The 20,797-nt window shown below is 44.2% G+C and overlaps 1 protein-coding gene and 1 long non-coding RNA gene across 6 annotated transcripts in view; one reads left to right on the forward strand and one right to left on the reverse strand.

The window, feature by feature from the left end:
• Positions 1-5,480, forward strand: part of LOC128323517 (uncharacterized) — a 49,919-nt gene extending 44,439 nt beyond the window's left edge. For all 5 annotated transcript variants that reach the window (XR_008306311.1, XR_008306310.1, XR_008306309.1 and 2 more), the window contains one exon: positions 2,695-5,480. This is a non-coding gene — a long non-coding RNA (uncharacterized LOC128323517). The remainder of the gene's footprint in view (positions 1-2,694) is intronic.
• Positions 1-20,797, reverse strand: part of MMP16 (matrix metallopeptidase 16) — a 350,260-nt gene that overhangs the window by 2,013 nt on the left and 327,450 nt on the right. The window contains exon 11 of the transcript XR_008306306.1: positions 30-216. The gene's annotated coding sequence lies outside the window, so the exon portion shown is untranslated. The remainder of the gene's footprint in view (positions 1-29; positions 217-20,797) is intronic.

Here is a 20,797-nt window from a genome sequence, read left to right on the forward strand (position 1 = left end):
TGCATATGAAATGTTTTCCATGTACTTACAGAGAAATCCTGAAGAGCACAGGCAGCTTAAATAAATAGCTGGCACACTGAATTAGAACAATGCCATGCAGAACTCAAGATGAGAATCTTTGACTTTGTAGTAGGTGTATTGAATGCATCTTCCAGTGGTCCCAAAGAAGAGGTCCTTGGCATTCATGCTGCCCGAGATCTTTGGAGATAACAATAGCTACAAGGAGAAGCAAAGTGTCAGTGCATTATGCGCTTCTGCTTTTCTCCCTTTTGGTGTATCTTCCAACAGTGGGGGGAACCTTCCTACTACTTTAGGCAGACAGAACACATTTATATCCCACCCTTTCACCAAGGAGCTCAGGGTGGCATACATGCATCTATTTTATATTTTTTACTTATTTATTTAAGATATTTATTTGTTGCTGTTCTCTCTGTATGAATTCGTGGTGGTTTACAACAACATTGGGGTTTTTTAACTGAACAAAACACAATATATAGCTCTCCCTCTTCATTCCATCTCCACAACCACCATGTTAAGTGGACTAGGTTAGAACAGATTATTGGTCCACAGCCACTTACCGAGCTTCAGGGCGGACTGTCTATTTGATCCTGGATCTTTTCTGATCTAACTCACTACATCACACTGGCTGTCTAGTCAGCAGCCAAGGGCAATAATCTTAACTAAAATGGTTTATTCTTCAACAATCTATATGGATTAAATATTTATTATTTATTCAGATAATGAATGGAGCTGAATGTCCATAGTGAGTTGCCTGGTACCCTTGAGGATATCCCAAGTTGCTTCCAGACATTTTCAGCTGTCATTTTTTAAAATGAAAAATTTAAAAACCGTTTGCTAGCCCAATTGCTAGTAGAAATATATGGAAAGGAGTTTAAGGAAAGTCACAGCAGCTCTTGGGATTTGGAATATACTCACTGCATTAGGCCAAGGCCACGGCAGCGACAAGAGGGCACTGAAACTTTGTTCTGGCATAAAACATAATGGAAGGGAAAGGCCACCACTTTTGTTCTGGTGCTAGAGGTAGAGCTATGCAAACTGGTTTGACGCTGAGCATATTTGATGTCAAACCAGCTTGGTTTGACTCTTTGGGGTTGAATTGAACCTTTGTTCGGTCTGACCCTGGACCAAACCCCACCCCCAGGGGGTTCACGAGTTTTTAAATTTAATTTTTTTACATTTACTCCCTCTGGGGGAGTTGTCTGAGGTAGCGGGTGTGTGTGTCCGTGGAGGTTCCCCTCCCTCCCAGTTCAGCTGCTCTTCAGCCGGTTTTCGGCCTTTCCCCCTTGGTGCAGCAGCCATTTTGGAGGCCGCCACACCTGTGCAATAGGCCTCTGTGTGGCCTTTAAAAAATAATAATGAACCCCCCCACACCAGACTGAACTGAACCGGCGGGGGGGGGGTCAAGGGGGTGCCAGACCGAACTGGTCTGGTCCGGTTCGGGTCCAGTTTGGACTCAAACCAAACAGGACCAGCCGGTTCCATATACACACCTAGCTAGCGGGTAAGCCTCCCCTCTTTCTCCATAGCATCACAGCCTAGTCGTCTGCTGCTGACTCACCCATCCAGGAACATTTCTGTGCTCAGGCCTCATAGATATGTTCCTGGATGCAAAAAGAGCTTTTGTGGGGAGGCAAGAGGAGAGAAGCAAAATAACTTGCACTGCCCCTTCTATCTGCCCTGTGAAATAAATAAATATCAACAGCAACAACAACATGGATGACTCACAACACAATAAAAACATCCAGTTAAATCACATTACACACACAAAAATGTACATTATAATACCGAGAATACAAAACACTGTGCAATACAAAACATTTTAAGCCTTTAAAAAAATCTATTTTTTAAAAGCCTGAGTGAATAGAAAGGTTTTCACCTGGCATCTAAAAGAACAAAGTGGAGATGCCAGATGACCCTCACTGGGGAGGCTATTCTATAGATAGGGTGCCACCACTGAAAAGGCCCTCTCCGTAGTAGCCACCCACCCTCACCGTATTTGACAGGGGCACTCAAAGCAGGACCACTGAAGAAGATTTTAAGGTCCAAGTCAGGACATATTGGACAAAATGTTTTTTCGGGTAACTGTGAATCAAGCCTCATGCACAGTTAGTTTCATCCTTTCTTGTGAGGGTGGAGCTCTTGCTCATCAACCCCACCTCCTGTTATGACCAACTGGGGAGTTTTGGTTACAGTTGCCACCTGCTCGCTTGGTGGTGACTCAAAACCAGGCCTTTGTCATGACCTCACCGATGGAGAGTGACGAGGAGGAGGAAGTAGGCAACCCTCCTGCGGATGCAGAGGCACTCCAAGGGGAGAGCTCAACTGTTGGGCTGCAGGAGGCAGCTGAGACAGACCCAGATGAAGCTTCAGTTTCAGAGGGGCCATCAGAAGCAGAAGGTAGGGGATGTGAAATGCCAGACCCTGAGATGGATGAGGCGCAGTCAATTACCCCACCAAGAACAGAGATGTGCCAGACACCGGCAGCAGCTGGAGACACTCAGAAGGAGTAAGCACTTCCTTAACAAGCGAGATATCTCTGACAGCTGGCCAGAGGAGGAGAGCAATCAGTCAAGAACTATAAATCACCCAGCAAGCTAGCAACAAACTGCTGAGTAGCGGTGTGTTGCTTGGGGCTTGCCTTTGATTGCTTAGCTTTCCCATCTCCTCATTCAGAATCCTTGAGACCCTGACTCCTGCCTGCTTGAGACCGGGTTCCTGACCCAGACATCGGGATGCTTTACCTCACCTTGAGAGTTCCCTTAGTGACATCGTGGACTTTGGGCTCTGGATTCTTGGAATCTGGTGAGCGACCTAGGTACGGGGGAGACAGGGCAAACTTGATACTGCTAGTGATTTGTTTCTCTTGTGCTTTGTTTCAGATGCAGGAGGATCCCGGAGCTATCAGCTGCTTCGATGGTGACCTTGAACCAAGCCACGGACAAACGAGCTCCTGACAGCCTTTTCTAGAATTTCCCAGGGACTCTGGAATGCACTTCCTAATGAATAATTTCCTAATGAAATTATTTTATTATTTATTTATTTATTTAACATATTTTTAATACATCCCCAGACTTATATCTCCGGGCAGAAATTAGAGTTTCCCCTTCTCTGAATGTTTTTAAGACCTAAACACATACCTGTTTAATCAGGCTTTTAGTTTATAGTTTTAAAGCTTTGGTTTTAGAGTTTTTATTGTATTTTAAATTGTTTTAATTATGTTAATGTTGTATGATTTTATATTGTGAACCACCCAGGTTATATGAGGTGGTATACATGTACTAAATAATAAATAAATAAATAAATGGCTGTGCAGCATGAGAGGCAATGGTCATATTCACACATAATCGGAAATCGTGGGTCCATCAACCACCACCCCAGTACATGCTTCACAAATGTTCAAAATTGCAGTCTCAGAGACTGCAGAGAGGAGGGGGAACTTGCTTTGCAGGTGGGGTAACTGGCTGCATGGGCTTCCTTCTGGCATGAAGGAGAGCCCTAGTAGCCAATGACAGCCAGAGTGAGGGAGGAGCTCATTGTAACTCCAATTCTGCCTTTGGATGTAACACTGCTAAACACAAACCTCAGATATGAGTGGTGAAACTCACTACAACCAGAGGATTCAAATTGGAGTTTGGGAATGGATACCTTGGGTTGCTTTTCTGATGGACACATTCAAACGTACAAGAAATTCAAACTCAGGCTCCTTCACCTCTGGTTTCCCATTATGTGTGAATGCAGCCAATGTCTTCGAAGATAAACAATTACTATCATAGACATACACACCCTTGATGGGCCTCTAAAATTACAGAAGGGTCACTTCATAATACTCTTTTTTTCAGGTGTATTCTCCTTTAACCCATGCTCAGTAATGGACTTGAGCATGTATCTAGACACAGACAGACCCAGCTGTTTCCAAGCAGCTAAGTGGTTCTGTGCTTACAAACCAAGGCTAAATTTGGTTCAAATTGAGGTCCACAAGCTTGATCTCTTACACCTCAAATATATCTTGGATTGAGTGTATGACATCATTACAAACTACACCACTGAGGTATCCTGTGTGCCACTCACTACAAGTGTACCAAATCTAGTCCAAACCAATTAAGAGGTTCACAAGCTAGCCCACTTGCATCTCAAATGTTTATGCATCCGCCATCTTGAATTGGTGTGGATGACATCATCACAAACTGTGCCATTGAGGTGTCCCTGTGTATCACTCTACTGCAACAGTACCCAATTTGGTTCAAATGAGTTAGGCAGTCCACAAATTCACCCACTTGTGCCTCAGATGTTTATGTGGCTGCCATCTTGAATTGGAGTGGATGACATCATCACACACCATACCATTAGGGCATCCCTATGTGTCCCTACAGCTGTAGCAAATCTGGTTCAAATCAGTTAGGCAGTTCACAAGTTAGCCCACTTGCGCCACAAAAGTTTACATGTCCGCCATCTTGGATTGGGGAGGATGACATCATCACAATCTATGCTGTTGAGGTGTCCCTATGTGTTCCTCCAGCAGTACCTGATTTGGTTCATATTGGTCCAGGCGTTGTGAAGTTGAGAGCAGGGGACATACTTTTGGACACACACACAGAATGTCCGGTGATCTCACAAGCCTACTGCAAAGTAGGCTAAAATTGATAATTCCTGTTAAACCAGACCTGTCTGGAGGTGTTGAAATTTCTCCCCTTGTTTTTTAAACATCCAATAACATGTTTGTTTGTTTATATACCTCCCAAAACATATATCTCTGGGTGATTTACAATAAAAATAATACAAATTAAAACAAAATTAAAACAAAACAATTTAAAATTTAACATAATGTTAAAAGCTGTTTTAAAAACTGTTTAAAACTGTAAATCTAATTAAAAATCTGGGTGAACAAATGTGACTTAACTGCCTTTTTTAAAGTTGTCAGAGATGGGGAGGCTCTTATTTCGGCAGGGAGTGCATTCCAAAGCTTTGGGGCAGCAACGGAGAATGCCTGAACTGTTGAGACCAGTTCAACACAGAAAGAGATAAGGTTTTCAACACACTGGAAGTAGAGTCTCAGGCCGAAACAGAGAGAAAGCATTGCCATGACCTGACCGGTCAAAGAAATAATTAAATCTTTAGAATTATCCTCTTTTTATTTTTCTCAACCACTTAGACTGAAATTCTATTAATTAAAATTTAAATGAGGTTACAATTCCCACTTTGAATTTTTCAAAAGCTGTTATGGTATTTGGTCTCTTTCAAGCCTTGGAATTTAAAATGGCATCTTCCATTGGGGATTTTTTTTAAAAAGATTCTTCTGATACTATTCAACTAAAATTGTTTTATATCCCCCCTTTTCAACTGGTTTGTATGTGAGTTTCATTAATAGTCTGACTGGATGTACAAATCTGGTAGTACATTATAAGTTATCAGTAATGCTCAGTATTCATTAACCTATTTATTTATATAGGCTCCTAGATTGTTAGCTGCTGTGGACAAAATTGTGCGAAGCATCTTTGTTTTTTTTAAATGAAGAATTGCAAGTATAAATGGATTTGGATCCAAAGGAGCATCTGAGCATGTGGAATGCATCCTTTGTTCATGGAAGTGCTGCTGTCACGATGCTTTCTACAGCAATGTGGTAGTGTCAGCAATAAAACTAAACTTGTAGATGTTCTTCTGCTTGTGTAGAAGCTCACACACCCACTTGCACAAAAACGCTAAAAATGGTCATAGAACCTACCTATTATACGGGCATTACAACTGTGAAAAGCAGGTGCATTTGTGTTAAAGTTGCCACATTTATCGGAGGGTACTTCTGGAAATTACCATTAAGGAAAGAGGGGTGCAAATGTTAAAATCCTACTTTTTGAAAACCAGGATTGGAAAGAATGTTCAATAGTGGAGGTTGGCCGCTGTTTCACTCATTTCCCCCATAGCATTATTTGCATAAGAGTTTGTATAATTTGGGGAGCAGTAGCAGGAGGATGTCGCTTCTGCAGAGCTTCGTCTTCCATGCTGTAACAAGAAAGGACCTTTTAAGGCCTGTTACTCCTTGCATTTCATCCTGCTATTTCACACGAGCAGGGATTTTCAAACTTGGGTCCCCAGATGTTGTTGGACTCCAACTCCCATAATCCTCCAGCTTCAATGGCCAAAGGCCATTGGGGCTGGGGATTAAGGGCGTTGGAGTCCAACAATCTCAGCGGAAGCCATTGGGGTTGGGGATTATGGGAGTTGAAGTCCAACAACATCTGAGGATGCAAGTTGGAGAACCCTTGTCCTATTGGCTATTTGGGGCCCTCATAGTACTACAGGGGCTGCATCACACAATGAATGTTTCCTGGTGCAGTGGGACCCCCAACAATGCAACTAGAGAAAAGGGGACTCTCTTTTAGGGATGTGCAATTTGATTCACCTGCAAATCGATTCACAACAAATCCAGAGAGATTCACAGATTCGGTCGTGAATAAAATCACCCCTTAAATGAAGGGGCTGATTCAACAAAAAATCGAATTGCCCCTGATTCACAATGAATCAATGTGTGTGATTCGCATCACAGTCACCATTTTGTCTCTGTGTTTTTCAGTTGCTGATTGGCACTGGTTTCCGATTGGCTTGATATCTCCTTGCTTCTTGGTGGGTCTGTTGTCTTTCAGATCAAGTGTTGGCCTGGGCAGCTGTCCCCCAGTTGGCTATGGGGGAAGGGAGCAAGGAGGGGGAAGCAAAAGAAGGGATTTCCAAATATATTTAAGGGGTTGCTTGGAGGCAGAGAGAGCCACTGCTTTTATGCCTCAAGTGAGGAGAGAAGGTTGCACCTAGGTAATTTTGGAGCCTGGACCTAAAGAAGGCCTTTGGAGCTCCCACCGACCCACCCGCGCCCCCCGCCCCATGGCTGCAAGTTAAGCATCATTCCCTACACACACACACACCAAAACACACACCGTATTTTTAACAAGTGGGTGCCTGAGAGCACAAAGAGCAGCTGAACTCACAAGAATGTAAGAATATGTAACAGATATATTTATGCAAATATGCATTAGCAGAAACATTTCAACACGCAACTTAAGATATTTCCATCCCACATATTTATTTTCTCACTCCACCATCTTCTTCTAAAGCAGAATTCATGCCCGGTGCAGGTCACAGCCACACTTGGCCACCTGGCTCAGCATGGCAACCACACCACCTGGGTCAGAGGATTTGGGGTCTCTTAGGGGGTGTGGAGGCCCTGGACTTCGGACTGGAAGTCCAGGGTTAAGAAAGAATGCCTCTTACACATGAAGGGCCGAGAGAGACTGCAGCAGCACTGAGAGGAGAGCAGGGACTGTGGTCTGAGCCGGCCTCCCTCAGCAGTGAGTGGGGAGAGAGAGAGAGAGAGAGAGAGAGAGAGAGATGCTCTCTTTCTCTTTCTCTCTTTTAAAGCCCTTTAACTGCAGTGCCAAAACCTGCTTTGCTTTTATTTTCTTCTTATAATTCTTTTAAAAGTGTACCATCAGCACTAGTGGTTTAACTGGGTGCTGCTTGGAATTTATTACCATTAATTATTATTTCTTGTTTACACACTCAGTCAGGTGTTATTGACTGGTTTGTTTTATCCAGACATCGAGTCCTTCCCAAGGACCTGGGATGGCTGAATTTTGTTATTAATGTTGTTGCTGTTATTACAGATATCATCGCAAAATAGAGGCTGTTCCCAGTAAAGTTGCTTTTTGTAATTGGCTTATTTATTTATTTATTTATGCATTTTTATACCGCCTTTTGTTAAAAAATAGCCCCAAGGCGGTTTACAAAAGTTAAAAACATACAATAAAACACAATAAAAACATCATGCTAAAAGTATAAAAACATATAAAAACAGGCATAAAACAATACAACAGATAAAAACACCCAGAAACAGCAGTAAAGATGATTATGTAAAAGCCTGGGTAAAAAGCCAAGTCTTTACAAGCTTTCTAAAAGCTTTCTAAAAGCCGTGATGGAGTCCAAAGAACCAATGACCAGTGGGAGAGCATTCCAGAGTCTGGGGGCAGCAACAGAGAAGGCCCTGTCCCGAGTGCACCCGGAGCAGGGCCCCCTCCGATGTCCTCGTCAAGCGGGCAGCAACCCTTGGGAGCAGGCGGTCCCTTATGGTGATTTCTATGGCCTTTATGGTGTTGAGGTGCTCTTCAAGTTGTCTCGGAATTGCACCTAGGGTGCCAGTTACCACTGGGATTATTTTGGTCTTTTTCTGCCACAGCCTTTCAATTTCAATTTGTAGATCTATGTATTTTGTTATTTTTTTCTATTTCTTTTTCTTCTCTTCTCTATCCCGCTGGTATTGCTATGTTGATTATTGTTGCTATGTCGATTATTGTAACTTGTTTTTCTTTCTTCTCGACTACAGTAATATCTGGTGTATTGTGTGGCAGATGTTTGTCTGTTTGTAGTCGGAAGTCCCATAGTATTTTTGCATCTTCATTTTCTACAACTTTTTCAATTTTATGATCCCACCAATTTTTGGCTACAGGTAGCTTGTATTTCTATTATTTATTTATTTACACAATCCAGACATCAGGTCCTTCCCAAGGACCTGGGATGGCTGAATTTTATTGTCAATGTTGTTGCTGTTGTTATAGATATCGTCACAGAATATAGGCTGTTCCCAGTAAAGTTGCCTTTTGTAATTGGCTTATGGTGGTTTCTGTGGCCCCTATGATGTTGTAATTAATTTATTATTATTATTATTATTATTATTATTATTATTATTATTATTATTATTATTATTATTATTACTTGTAGGCACCCCCACCCCCAGTGGCTTCAGTCACTGGGGTGTGGTGTGTACTGTCCCCCGCCACACTAATGATTTTTAAATAGTACCAGCAGCCTTTCCTTGTGTGTGTTCCCCCCACAAGCTTATTGCTTTTGGATCTACCCCCCTCCAAGTTTATTGCTTTTGGATCCGCCCCCCCCCAAGCTTATTGCTTGTAGTAGCTAATCCCCAGTGACTATAATAATGAGGATGCTATGCTGTTCCCACCCCTTGTGGCCCCAAGCTGCACCTTGACTGATTTTTTTTTGGGGGGGGGGGTGACAGGCTCATGTGCTGTGATTTCTGTCTGGTGCCCAGGCTGTGACCAAGCTCTCTCTGTAGCCCGTTTTTCAGATTCTTTTTTGTTTTGATTTTTTGGGTGTGTGTGGGGGGGCGGGCGGCTAACTGCTGTGCCCCTCCCCTCCCCCTAGCTGTAGAGTCCTGGTGTCTGCTCAGTCCAAGAGTGCCTCCAAAAGCAACACTTGGCAGACTCCAGCCAAATAAGCCACTGGAAGCCCCCAGCCAAAGACTCCAGAAAGGCCAGATAAGACCCCATGCCTCAGTCAGGTAACATGTTAGACTTGGGTGTGTGCATGGAGCTGGTTTTGCTGGTTCAGTTCATATCTGGACTGGATTTGAACCGACCCAGTCTGGTTCCAGGTTCAGCCCAACTCGGACCGGCATTCCCCTTTTGGGGGACGTTCCAGTTCAAATTTGGACCGCCTGAACTGGGCTGGTTTGATTCGAACCACAGTTTGAATCAAGCCAGCTCACACATCCTTAATTAGACTTCTTTAAGGAAGGGGAAGGGAGGGATTAGGTGGCTGAACTGTAGTATAGGAGGGCAGGGTTAGAGAGAGACCACAGTAACCCCCTTCCCTTCTTTGCTTACCCTTCAACCTGCCCCATTGTTGTTTGGCCCCCTACAAAAACAACTCCCCACCAATAAAGACTGCTTCATTATTTATTGTGGGGGGTGGTGGTGTTATTTAATTTTTCTAGTTTATGTGTGTGCACCACAATGCTATAGATAGTGCTGTGTGTGGTACACAGTCCATTAATAGATCACCCCCTATCCTACAGTCACTTAAAGTAACTTCTCTCCCCCCCCCCATCAGAGTTAGGGCTTAATTTTTTAAAAAAACAACAAAACAAAACCCAAGAAGTCTGGGAGGACGTGAAGCAAAGCCAGGAGCAGAGTGGCAGGCAAAGGAAGGGGTGATGCTGCTGGTTGTGGTGGGCGACGGCGAGAGGGGCCTGCTCCCCAAGTCGTCCCCACCACTGATATGGTGCACAGGCTTTCCTATCCAGAGGAGCCTGGCCTCGCAGTACAGCCACCTGTGGCTGCTGAGGTAGAAGTAGGTCCTGAGGTAGACAGGTCCTTCCCTGTCAGGAAATAAACTCTTCTTCCCATAGCAGCAGAGGAAGACGTATTGTTGGCTACTAGGGCAGCCAGATCACTCTCCCCATCCCCCCCCCCGTCCCCATTACTGTGGTGACCCCTCTGTCTGAGCCTGGGAGGAGCAGGAGGAAGCCACTCTGGCTGTTCCAGGACCGAGGGTGGTGGTGATGGCCTCCAGAAAGAAGCAGCAGCCCCAGTACAAACACCACCAAAACAGCCCCCTGTATAGTAAGGTGGGACCACCTTGAGTGCTGCCATAGTGATCCACACCATGCTGCCTTCATCCACTGCAGGGCTCAGGTTAGCAGGGGTACGGACCGCAAGCACGTATGAATGGCGGGGATGTTGCAGCACCTGTGATGACATCATCTGGGGGTTCCTGCTTTTCTGGGCAGCAATAGGCCTGGTGTGTCCTTGGGTAGCAGCAAGCCACCTGCTCCTGCTACCAGGCAGGGGAAGTTGCCTGCACAGTGGGTGAAGTCAGGGGGCAAGTGGTCTGCTTGCCCAGTGCCTCATCTTATCACCCTGCCATTGATGATAGCTTTGGATGACCAGCCATTCCAGGTGATCGAGAATGCCAGCTCCTGCCGGCTCCTCTGATTGCTTGTCCCTTACTACAAGATCCCTTCATGTGCCACCTTCAGCAAGTGGGTGGTACCCTCCCTGTACTGGGCGTGCAGGGAGACAGTGTGAAGGCTTCTGCGCACAGAAGTGCCTGACACCAGTGTTCACTGCAGATCTGGGGGACAGTTCCAGGGGGAGGCACACTGTCCTCCTGTTCCTCACAGTGCACTGGTGGGGTCAGGAGAGTAAGGGGGCATCTGCTGCTGCTAGCCTGGCCAGCCCCTCCCATGCAGTGAAGCACAGCTGTGCTGTGCTACATGTTAAGGTGCTGGACACTGATCATATGGCAGCTGAGCTGTCAGCAGTCATGGATTGACAGGTGGAGAAGTGGCTGTTCAGGAAGCCAAACTTTCACTGCGGGTCCATGGTCACTGACAATGCCTCCAACATCACAAAAGCCGCTGAGTAGGGTCAGTATGTGCCCATCCATTGTGTGGTGCACCCTTTGGGCCTGGAAGTGTGGGATGCACTTTGCCATTCTGGGGCTGTGACCAGATGAGACATGCCCACTGCAGGCGATCAGCGCCATCCTGTTACTGCCATGGCTGGTTTTGTGGAGCAACCTGGCACAATATATACCTCCGTCTTGTCTGGATTCAGTTTGTTATCCCTCATCCAGCCCATCACCTCCTCCAGGCAGCCATTTAGGAAGATTATGCCTTCTCCTGATGATGCTGACATGGAGAAATAGATTTGGGTGTCATCAGCATACTGATAACACCATGCACCAGATCTCCTGATTTTCTCTCCCAGCAGTTTCATGTAGATGTTAAAAAGCATTGAAGATAATATGGAGCCCTGATGGACACGATATACAAGTTCAGATTTTGAAGAGCAACAGTCTCCAAGGGACACCATCTACAATCTGCCTGAAAGGCATGAGTAGAACCACTGCAAAGCAGTGCCTCCCACCCTCAAACCTCCTCAGACCCTCCAGAAGGATACTATGGTCGATAGTATTGAAAGCTACCAAGAGATCCAAAAGGACCAACAGAGTCACACTACCTCTGTCAATGCCCCATTGGAGATAATCCATCAGGCTAACCAAGACAGTCTCTACCCCATAGCCCACCTCAAAGCCAGTTTTAAAGCCAGTTTTAAAGCCAGTTTTAAAGCCAGTTTTAAATGGGTCTAAATAACCAGTTTTTATTGTGTTAGATATAGAGCAGCCATGGCAGCAAAAGGATGGTGCTGAGCAACTGCAGTGGGCATGTCTCATCTGGTCGCAGCCCCAGAATAGCCAAGTGCATCCCACACTTCCAGGTCCAAAGTGTGCACTACACAATGGATGGACACAAACTGACCCTACTTAGCTGTGAGACCACCACCCTCTCAATTACCTTGCCCAACCATAGAATGTTGGAGACGGGCCTATAGTTGCTTAACTCTGAGGAGGCATCCTGCCCTCCCTCAGAGAAGCATTTATAATATCTACCAGGCCTTCTACAACAACCCTTTGCCAGATAGTATAAGCCATGTTGGATGAGAGTCAAGAGAACAGGTGGAAGGCCGCACCTTTCCAAGCAGCTTGCCCACATCCTCACAGCCTCAGGAGTCACAAACTGAAACTGATCCAACCTAACTGCATGAGATAGGGCTCAGAAGAGATTCCTGCCTGCAACCTTGGAGAAGCCACTACCAGTCTGTGTAGACAATACTGAGCTAGATGGACCTATGGTCTGACTCAGTATATAGCAGCTTCCTATGCTCCTATGAGAGGAACTGCTGGACACCTCCACATTAGACACTGCAATAATTGTAGGGTCTGAGTCTAAATCGGTCTGAATATAAGGATTTTAGCCACAAAGAACTATTTGTAAATGTTGCAGCGGGTAATTGATTGCTCCAAATTCTGATTCAAGGGATGAGGGACACATATTAGTCCTCTTACAGCTCTAACAACTCTGATGGATATGATTGTGCAGATGCAATACAGGCAGGTGGGGGGGGATCACTTCTTTGCCACATGTATTGCCCAAGCATAGATTTTCAAATGAGCTCTATGTTGTAATCTGTCGAATTTGAGTCGGGTCTTTCTCCACTTCTTCTCCAATCTTCTATTTTGCCATTTCAGCCTCTGCAGTTCTTCAGTATATTAGGGGGCCAAATTTGAAGTGGGTTGGAGAGGACGCTTAGGAGTGTCCTAAGGAGTGATCATGTCTGCCCTGGTGAGTTTGCTGTTCCAATTCTCCACTAGGGCATCAACAGGATCATTGGCAGAGCCAACACTAAATCCTTCCAAGGTTTCTTGGAATTCTATTGGATCCAGTAACCATCCTGTGAAGATCATCCTAATAGGCTTTCACCCCTGTGGAGGCTGGATGTGGTTGTAAGTCCAACTTTAACCAGATGGTGGTCTGTACATGACAGGAAAAATCACATTCATCACCACCCATGGAATACCACCCAGATCAGAGTAAAAGACCAGAACAAGCTTGTGACCAGCAACGTGCATCAATCCCAAGACCACTTGGCCTCACCACCACAAGCCTGGGGGACTCCAATACCATGTCCAAGGACAAGTCAGTTAGATCAGTTAGGGATTCCTTTAGGCAGCGGGGTGTTCAGTACATGAACAGAAGTCCCATTCTATCCCTGGTCCCCAAACTTAAGTGCACACAATCAATATGGTCAGACACTTTGACAGGGATCCTGGTAAGGGAGATGTTCTTATAGACCAAAGTCACTCTGCCTCCCCGCCCATGTCCCCTCACCTGCTCTTCAACAGAGTATGCTGGGGGGAGAAGCTGGGCTCAGACTGGGCCCCTAGCCTCCCCCAACCAAGTCTCTGTGATACATACCAGGTCGGCCCCTTCATCCACAAAAAGATCATGGATGATTTCTGATTTATTCTGGACTGACCTGGCATTTCAGAGGAGCAAGGTGAGGATCTATGGGTAGCTGGGACTACTCCTCAAGGTCAAACAGCTGGTAGGACAGTCAGAAGGGGGAACAGGTATTAAATTTCTGATTCCCCTTCCCCTGTAATGGCCTGCTGACTTGCCAACTTCTACTATTCTCCACCACCACCGGGATATCAGCTCCATAATCAGTGGATATGCCTCCTGTCTCCCAATTTCCAGACAAACCTAGACAAGTTATAAACCAATGTCACCCATGACTTAAAACAACAGAAGCTAAAATATAAAATACCCACCCACCACTACCACATAACTTGGACACATGAACAGCGAAAGGCTAAGCTTAAGGCTAAGCAATGCTTAAGGCTTAACTTCTGGTGGTCCTTCCTCATGGAGCGGGTTCCAGAGGTGGGTACTCTGCAAACAGTGCCTGGAGGAAAGAGCTGCTTAGTTTTGGTCCTTCAGGAGCTGCCTTCAGGAGTTAAGCAGGCCCTGTTTTCTGCCAGACAACAGAATTGGGGGAGAGGGTATTCAGCACTCATCTGACAGAGCATCCAATGTGCTCTCCGGGATGCTGCATACAGGTAAAGTTATAGAAAGTCCTCACTTTCTATAACACCTGAAACGGGCTAGAGTTGACTAAAGTATCTGAGATATTAATATAACGTAAAGGTAAAGTGTGTTGTCAAGATGGTGTTGACTCCTGGCAACCACAGAGCCCTCTGGTTGTCTTTGGTAGAATACAGGAGGGGTTTACCATTGTTATCTTCCACACAGTGTGAAATGATGCCTTTCAGCATCTTCCTATATCTCTTAGGAATAGAAATCAGGTTGCTGCCTGATATAGGTGATTCCCATAGTCTGGGAAACATACCAGCAGGGATTCGAACCAGCAACCTCCAGCTTGCTAATCAAGTCATTTCCCCGCTTTGCCATAGTTGCCATGTAATACAGGCAGCAACTTGATCAGAGGGACAATAATAGAATAAACAACAGTAATTTTATTTCAAAAGTGCAATCTGTTTAGGCTACAGCCCTATGCATACTTCACTGAGAATAAGCCCCAGGAACACTGTGGGACTTCCTTCTGAGTAAACAAGCATAGGATTGTGCTATTTCAATATCTTTTTCACCTTATATAGGTCTACTCAAAATGGCTGTAGAATTACACATATTTCTATATTGCCATCACATTCCATATCACTCCAATAGTTTCAATTTTGAATCCAGCTTAATCTTTTTGTTCTATATGCTACTGAATAGTTTGTAATTATCCTTTTAGTAAGAAGCTTTGATGATGCTTAATGTGCATTTTCGGTCAAAAGAGGTTTGGACAAGCACATTTAATCCAATCCAATCCATAGTATGTGAGCTTCTGGGAGTAGTCATTGAATCATCACATTCCTGAGACAAGCCCTTAACTGGAACGCACAATTCCACCTCCTTCTCAAGTTTCTCTCGTCTCCTGTAGGACATACCAGGTATAAAAGAAATTCTCTTCTTTTTTTGCTTTCACAGCCCCACACTTATGATTTTTGCATAAGCCCGAGCTGAATTTGATCCTGAATATCCAGTATCCACATCTATTGACTTTCAAAGTTTTACCACTGTCAGCACTGCCAATACGTAACTAGGCCCTACTGCATGGTGTGTGTGTGTGTGTGTGTTTAAATTAAGTGCCTACACAGCTTTCTGTAACAAAGCCAGTTTGAACAAGGCATAGTACTTATGACTTGCCAACACACTTACAATCTGGCCTACAAGCATATTTTTTTGTCTTTCGAATCCCAGACCTTTCCAGAGCAGAAAAATAATCAAATGTACTGTTGTCTGCTCTTTGGAGTGAGAGGAGTTATTCATCGTCAATGAATGATGCAGACTAAAGTAGTCTTTATGTCTGGGAACCTAGAGAGCACTGAACAAACTGTTCCAGGGATATATGTGGTCTTAGTCCTGCCTCCTTGGAGAAGAACAGATATCAAAGTGGAAGTACTCTGTACTGGTTCTGTGGTGTGTTCTGCAACAATGCCGGTAAGTTCTTCAATGTGCCTGCTGTTCTTCAGTGTGCCTACATTCATTAAATGTATCTCATGTGTGGATTTCTATCCATTTCCTCGCCATTTTTAATCTATCAAACAATTGCTTTGTCGCTCTCAAGGTCTCTTTGAGGTCTCTCAAGATGATTGTCTACTCTGTCCAGTTCAGCCATTGCCATGCACAATTAGTAATACACAACCATTTATGACCATAAATGGGTATTACCATTTTCACCAAAAGACACCGCAAGGCAAGTCAATGGGGTTGGATTATTGTTGCTATGTTAACAGCATCTAACTGTGTCATCATCGGCTCCATATGTGAATGATTGTTTCCAGGCATGTATATTTCTTGCTAGAGTGGCCTGATTACTGCTGGCAACTTAGAAACACAACTGGTCACCATTTCCTGTGTCCTTTCCAAGTAATTCAAACTGTTCCTTACCAACAATTTTACTTTGGACATGAAATCCACTGTGGGCAGAGGAAGGTTCTCCTTGCATTACCCTCTCTCTCCAAAGCCCTATTCAGACATTATATTGAACACTCATACAATGAGTGCATAGTGTACACAGGTACAGTTATTCACATGCTACGTTAAGGTAGAGCAATGCACTTGCAATCTGTACCATACAGTTGAGTGATCTGTGCCCAGGTTCACTCTTAAAGTGAATACAGGTACAGACATTCATGCAAAGACATGTCTGAACAGGGCTCAAGTCTTACCTGCTGTCTTTCTTGGTTAGCAAATTAGGCCATGCTACATTGCAGGTATAATTATAGGGAAAATCTTTATCCCTCTAGATCTGCTAGGCAGCCTTGACTTGATCGATCATAGTTAAAAAGAGAGAACAGACCCATACAGGCCTAATTGCTCTTACTTCTGGGTAGCTCTCAGCCAGCCTCTAATAGATGTTATTCTGAATGGGGCTGCATGCTCTCTAAACGATGGAGTTTGCATTGTGGGGATGTTCAATGACCCAGTTTTTTCCACTGGAGGCGGATTCTGAAGACGGCTTGGAAACTTCATTTACTACAAATATAGTTTCTAGGCTGTTACCTGGGATCAGCCATTGGGAACATAATCTCACTAGGGAGGAGAGCTGGTCTTGTGGTAGCAAGCATGAATTGTCCCCTTTGCTAAGCAAGGCCCACACTGGTTTGCATTTGAATGGGAGGCTACATGTGAGCATTGTAAGATATTCTTTTTCTGGGAAGAGCATCTGCATGCTTGGAGGTTCCAAGTCTCACCCCCTAGCATCTCCAGAAAGGGCTAGGAGAGACTGCTGCCTGTAACCTCCTGCCAGTCAATGCAGACAGTACTAAGTGAAGATGGTCTGACTGGTATATGGCAGCTTCCTATGTTCCTTACTAGAGTTCCAACAACTGTACAGGCTGTCCATTGCCAAACACGATTCAAAGTGCTGGTGCTTACTTTACTTTATTTTATTTATCATATTTCTATACCGCCTGACATGAGCATTCCTAGGCAGTGTACACAAGTTAAAATAAACAAATAGAAAAACAGGATAAAATGATTAAAACAATTTTATGATATGAAATCAATGAAAATTAAACAAAGCTTGAGCAAACAGGCAAGTCTTAAGGGTCTTTTAAAAAAGCAATCTGAGGTGGAGAAACTCTTATTTTGGCATTCCAGAGCTCCAGGGCAGTCACAGAGAAGGCCCGATCCTGAGTAGCCACCAAGGTGGCAGCTCAAACTGGACCTCCCCAAATGATCTTATTGGCGGGAGGATTCATGATAAGGTTCATTTAAGGTGTTCTCTAACAAGCAGAAGGCTGACGGTTCGAATCCCTGCTGGTACTATATCGAGCAGCAGCTATATAGGAAGATGCTGAAAGGCATCATCTCATACGGCACGGGAGGAGGCAATGGTAAACCCCTCCTCTATTCTACAAAAAGAAAACCACAGGGCTCTGTGGGCACCAGGAGTCGAAATCAACTTGAAGGCACACTTTACCTTAAATACCCTGGAACCAAGCCATTAAGGGCTTTATAGGTAATAACCAGCAGTATGTATTTCGCTCAGAAACATATTGGCAGACAGTGCAGTTCTTTTCATATTGGTGTTACATTATCTCTTCAGGTTATCCAGGAGACCAGTGTGGCTGCCACATTCTGCACCAACTATAGTTTCCGGACTATGTAAAAAAGGCAGCCCAATGTAGAATGCATTACAGTAGTCAAGCCTGGAGGTTACCAGCATATGCACCACTGTTTTAATATCATTTTTCTCCAGAAATGGACATAGCTGATATATCAGCCTAAGTGATAAAAAGACCATTGGTCATAAAAAGGCTCTGGCCGTTGCCCCAACCTGAGAGACCAGAGAACATTTTGGATCCAGGAGCCCACCCAAGTTATGTATTTGTTCTTTCTGGGGGAGTGCAACCCCATTCAGAACAGGCCGATCTAAACCATCTCTCAAATTCTGACCTCCCATAATCTGCACCTCTGTCTTATTTGGATTCAATTTCAGTTTGTTATCCCTTACCATGATCTCCTCCAGGCACTGGATTTATTTATTTATTCATTTTATATACCGCCCTTCCAAAGGTGGCTCAGGGCAGTTTACATTAAAATATAAAAACAAAACAATTAAAATAAAAAACCAATTAAAAGCAGATTACAATTACAATTAAAACTTGGTAACATTAAAACTAAATATCATTAAAAGCCAGGCTAAAAAGATGGGTCTTTACAGCTCTCCTGAAAGCCTCCAATGAAAACAATCCTCTTATATCCGGTGGCTGCCAAAGACAGACCCCTCCTGATGATCTCAATGAGCAGTGGGGATCTTGTAGAGTAAGGTGTTCCCTCAAGTAACCTGGACCTAAGCCATTCAAAATTTTGAAGGTAATAACCAGCACTTTATACTTTGCCTGGAAACATATCAGCAGCCAGTGCAACTGTTTGAGAACAGGCATAATGTGGTCTCTCTGGGATAACGCAGAGACCAATCTGGCTGCCGCATTTTGAACTGATTTAATTTTCCAAACTACATACAAAGGCAGCCCTACATAGAGTAGATTGCAGTAGTCCAACCTGGAGGTTACCAGCTGTTTTCAGGTCATTCTCCTCAAGAAACGGCAGACTTGTTGAATCAGTCACAGCAGGTAAAAAGCACTTTAGGGAAGTTATGCCATTACTTGATGAAGTTAATATGGAGAAATAGATTTGGATGTCATCAGCATATAGACAACACCCTGCACCAAATCTCCTGATTATCTCACCCAACAGCTTCATGTAGATATTAAACTTGTGGAACTCCATAAGAACAGCCCTGCTGAATCAGGCTCAAGGCCCATCTAGTCCAGCATCCTGTTTCACACAGTGGCCCACGAGATGCCACTGGAAGCCTACAGGCAGGAGTTGAGGGCACGCCTTCCCTCCTGCTGTTACTCCCCTGCAACTCGTACACAGAGGCATCCTGCCTTTGAGGCTGGAGGTGGCCTATAGCCCTCCAACTAGTAGCTGATGATAGACCTCTTCTCCATGAAGTTATCCAAACCCCTCTTAAAGTCATCCAGGTTGTTGGCTGTCACCACACCTTGTGGCAGAGAATTCCACAAATGGATTATGAGTTGTGTGAAAAAGTACTTCTGTTTGTTGGTCCCAGTTTTCCCGGCAATCAATTTCATGGGATAACCCCTGGTTCTAGTGTTATGTGAGAGGGAGAAGAATTTATCTCTATCCACTTTCTCCACACCATGCATGGTTTTATACACCTCTATCATGTCTCCCCGCAGTCATCTTTTTTCTAAACTAAATAGCCCCAGGTGTTGTAGCCTTGCCTCACAAGAAAGGTGCTCTAGGCAGGGGCATATCTAGGGTAGGGTACGCAGGGCACGTGCCCCAGGCACCACTTGAAGGGGGGCACCATTTTTTAAAATTAATTTTTTTTAATGGCCGCCAGAAACAAAATGGCCACCGCCTATCGTGGCTGGGGATTATGTGAGTTGTAATCAAGTTTTGATCTTCTGGGGAACCAAAGTTCCCCCAAGTTGATGTGAGTTGTAATCCTCTGGGGAACCAAAGTTGGTAACTCCTGGTCTAGAGAACTGAGGACATCCATGACAGCTCAAAGAACATTTGTACAAGCAAAGAACACGCAAGAGCATTGCACATAACACCTAGCCAAAAGTGTATGCTTTGAAATTCAGGCATAGATCCTGGTCTTTCCATTGGACCCTCTGAAATATTCCAATCCTAACACCACCCACCTGATGTACAGGAAAATTCTTCTCAGACTTTCCAGTACAGAATTGTGCCAGACCTTGAGAAGTTTCCAAGGGCACTTAACTATCAAAACTTGAACATTCTGCTATATTCCCTACTCAGCCGATTCTGTTTCAGATAGGTCAAAGAATGCGAGCTTTGACAGATACTTTCTCCAACCTGAGAAAGTTCTTACCAAGGCATTAAATAAAACACTTTCAATATTTAACTCTCAATTTATCCAGCTCAGGTTTTAGCACATATTCACTATCCCAGCCATTCTCAAGCTGTTTCAGAATTTGATCCATTAGATAATTCTTCTGATTTCCAGTCAGAATGTATTCATTCACTTACAGTAGATGATACCCACCAAGGACACAATTTTGGAAGGATGGGTGATGGGGTTGTCCCTCCTAAGTGTAATTAAAGGATCAGAAGACCATTGACTTGAATCCTCCAACTAGTGATGGGTGAATTCCCCTCAGTTCAATTCAAAATGGGTCAACAGTTAAAAAATACCTTTAGAGAACTCTGAGGGGGAAACACCCCCCCCCAAAAAAACCCACTTGTCTTTTTCTCCCTAGAGTTGGAAATTGACTCATTGTATTGTATTAAACTGATGTAAAATTTCACCTATTTTTGTCCTATTCCTGGACATTAACTGCAGCTCAAACAAGGTTGAGCAAACACCCCAGAAATGGGATTTTGAAACTTCAGGGCTGCTCTTGAGTCTTAAAAGGAAAATAAATTGTGTGCCCCAGGATTTTGTCCAAGCTGGCAGAAACTTCTTAATCCAAGCAGATAACCACATATGCAAATGCTTTTCATTACAGGTTCTTCTAG

The sequence above is a fragment of the Hemicordylus capensis genome, chromosome 4, assembly GCF_027244095.1.
Source record: "Hemicordylus capensis ecotype Gifberg chromosome 4, rHemCap1.1.pri, whole genome shotgun sequence".
NCBI classification, from domain to species: domain Eukaryota; kingdom Metazoa; phylum Chordata; class Lepidosauria; order Squamata; family Cordylidae; genus Hemicordylus; species Hemicordylus capensis.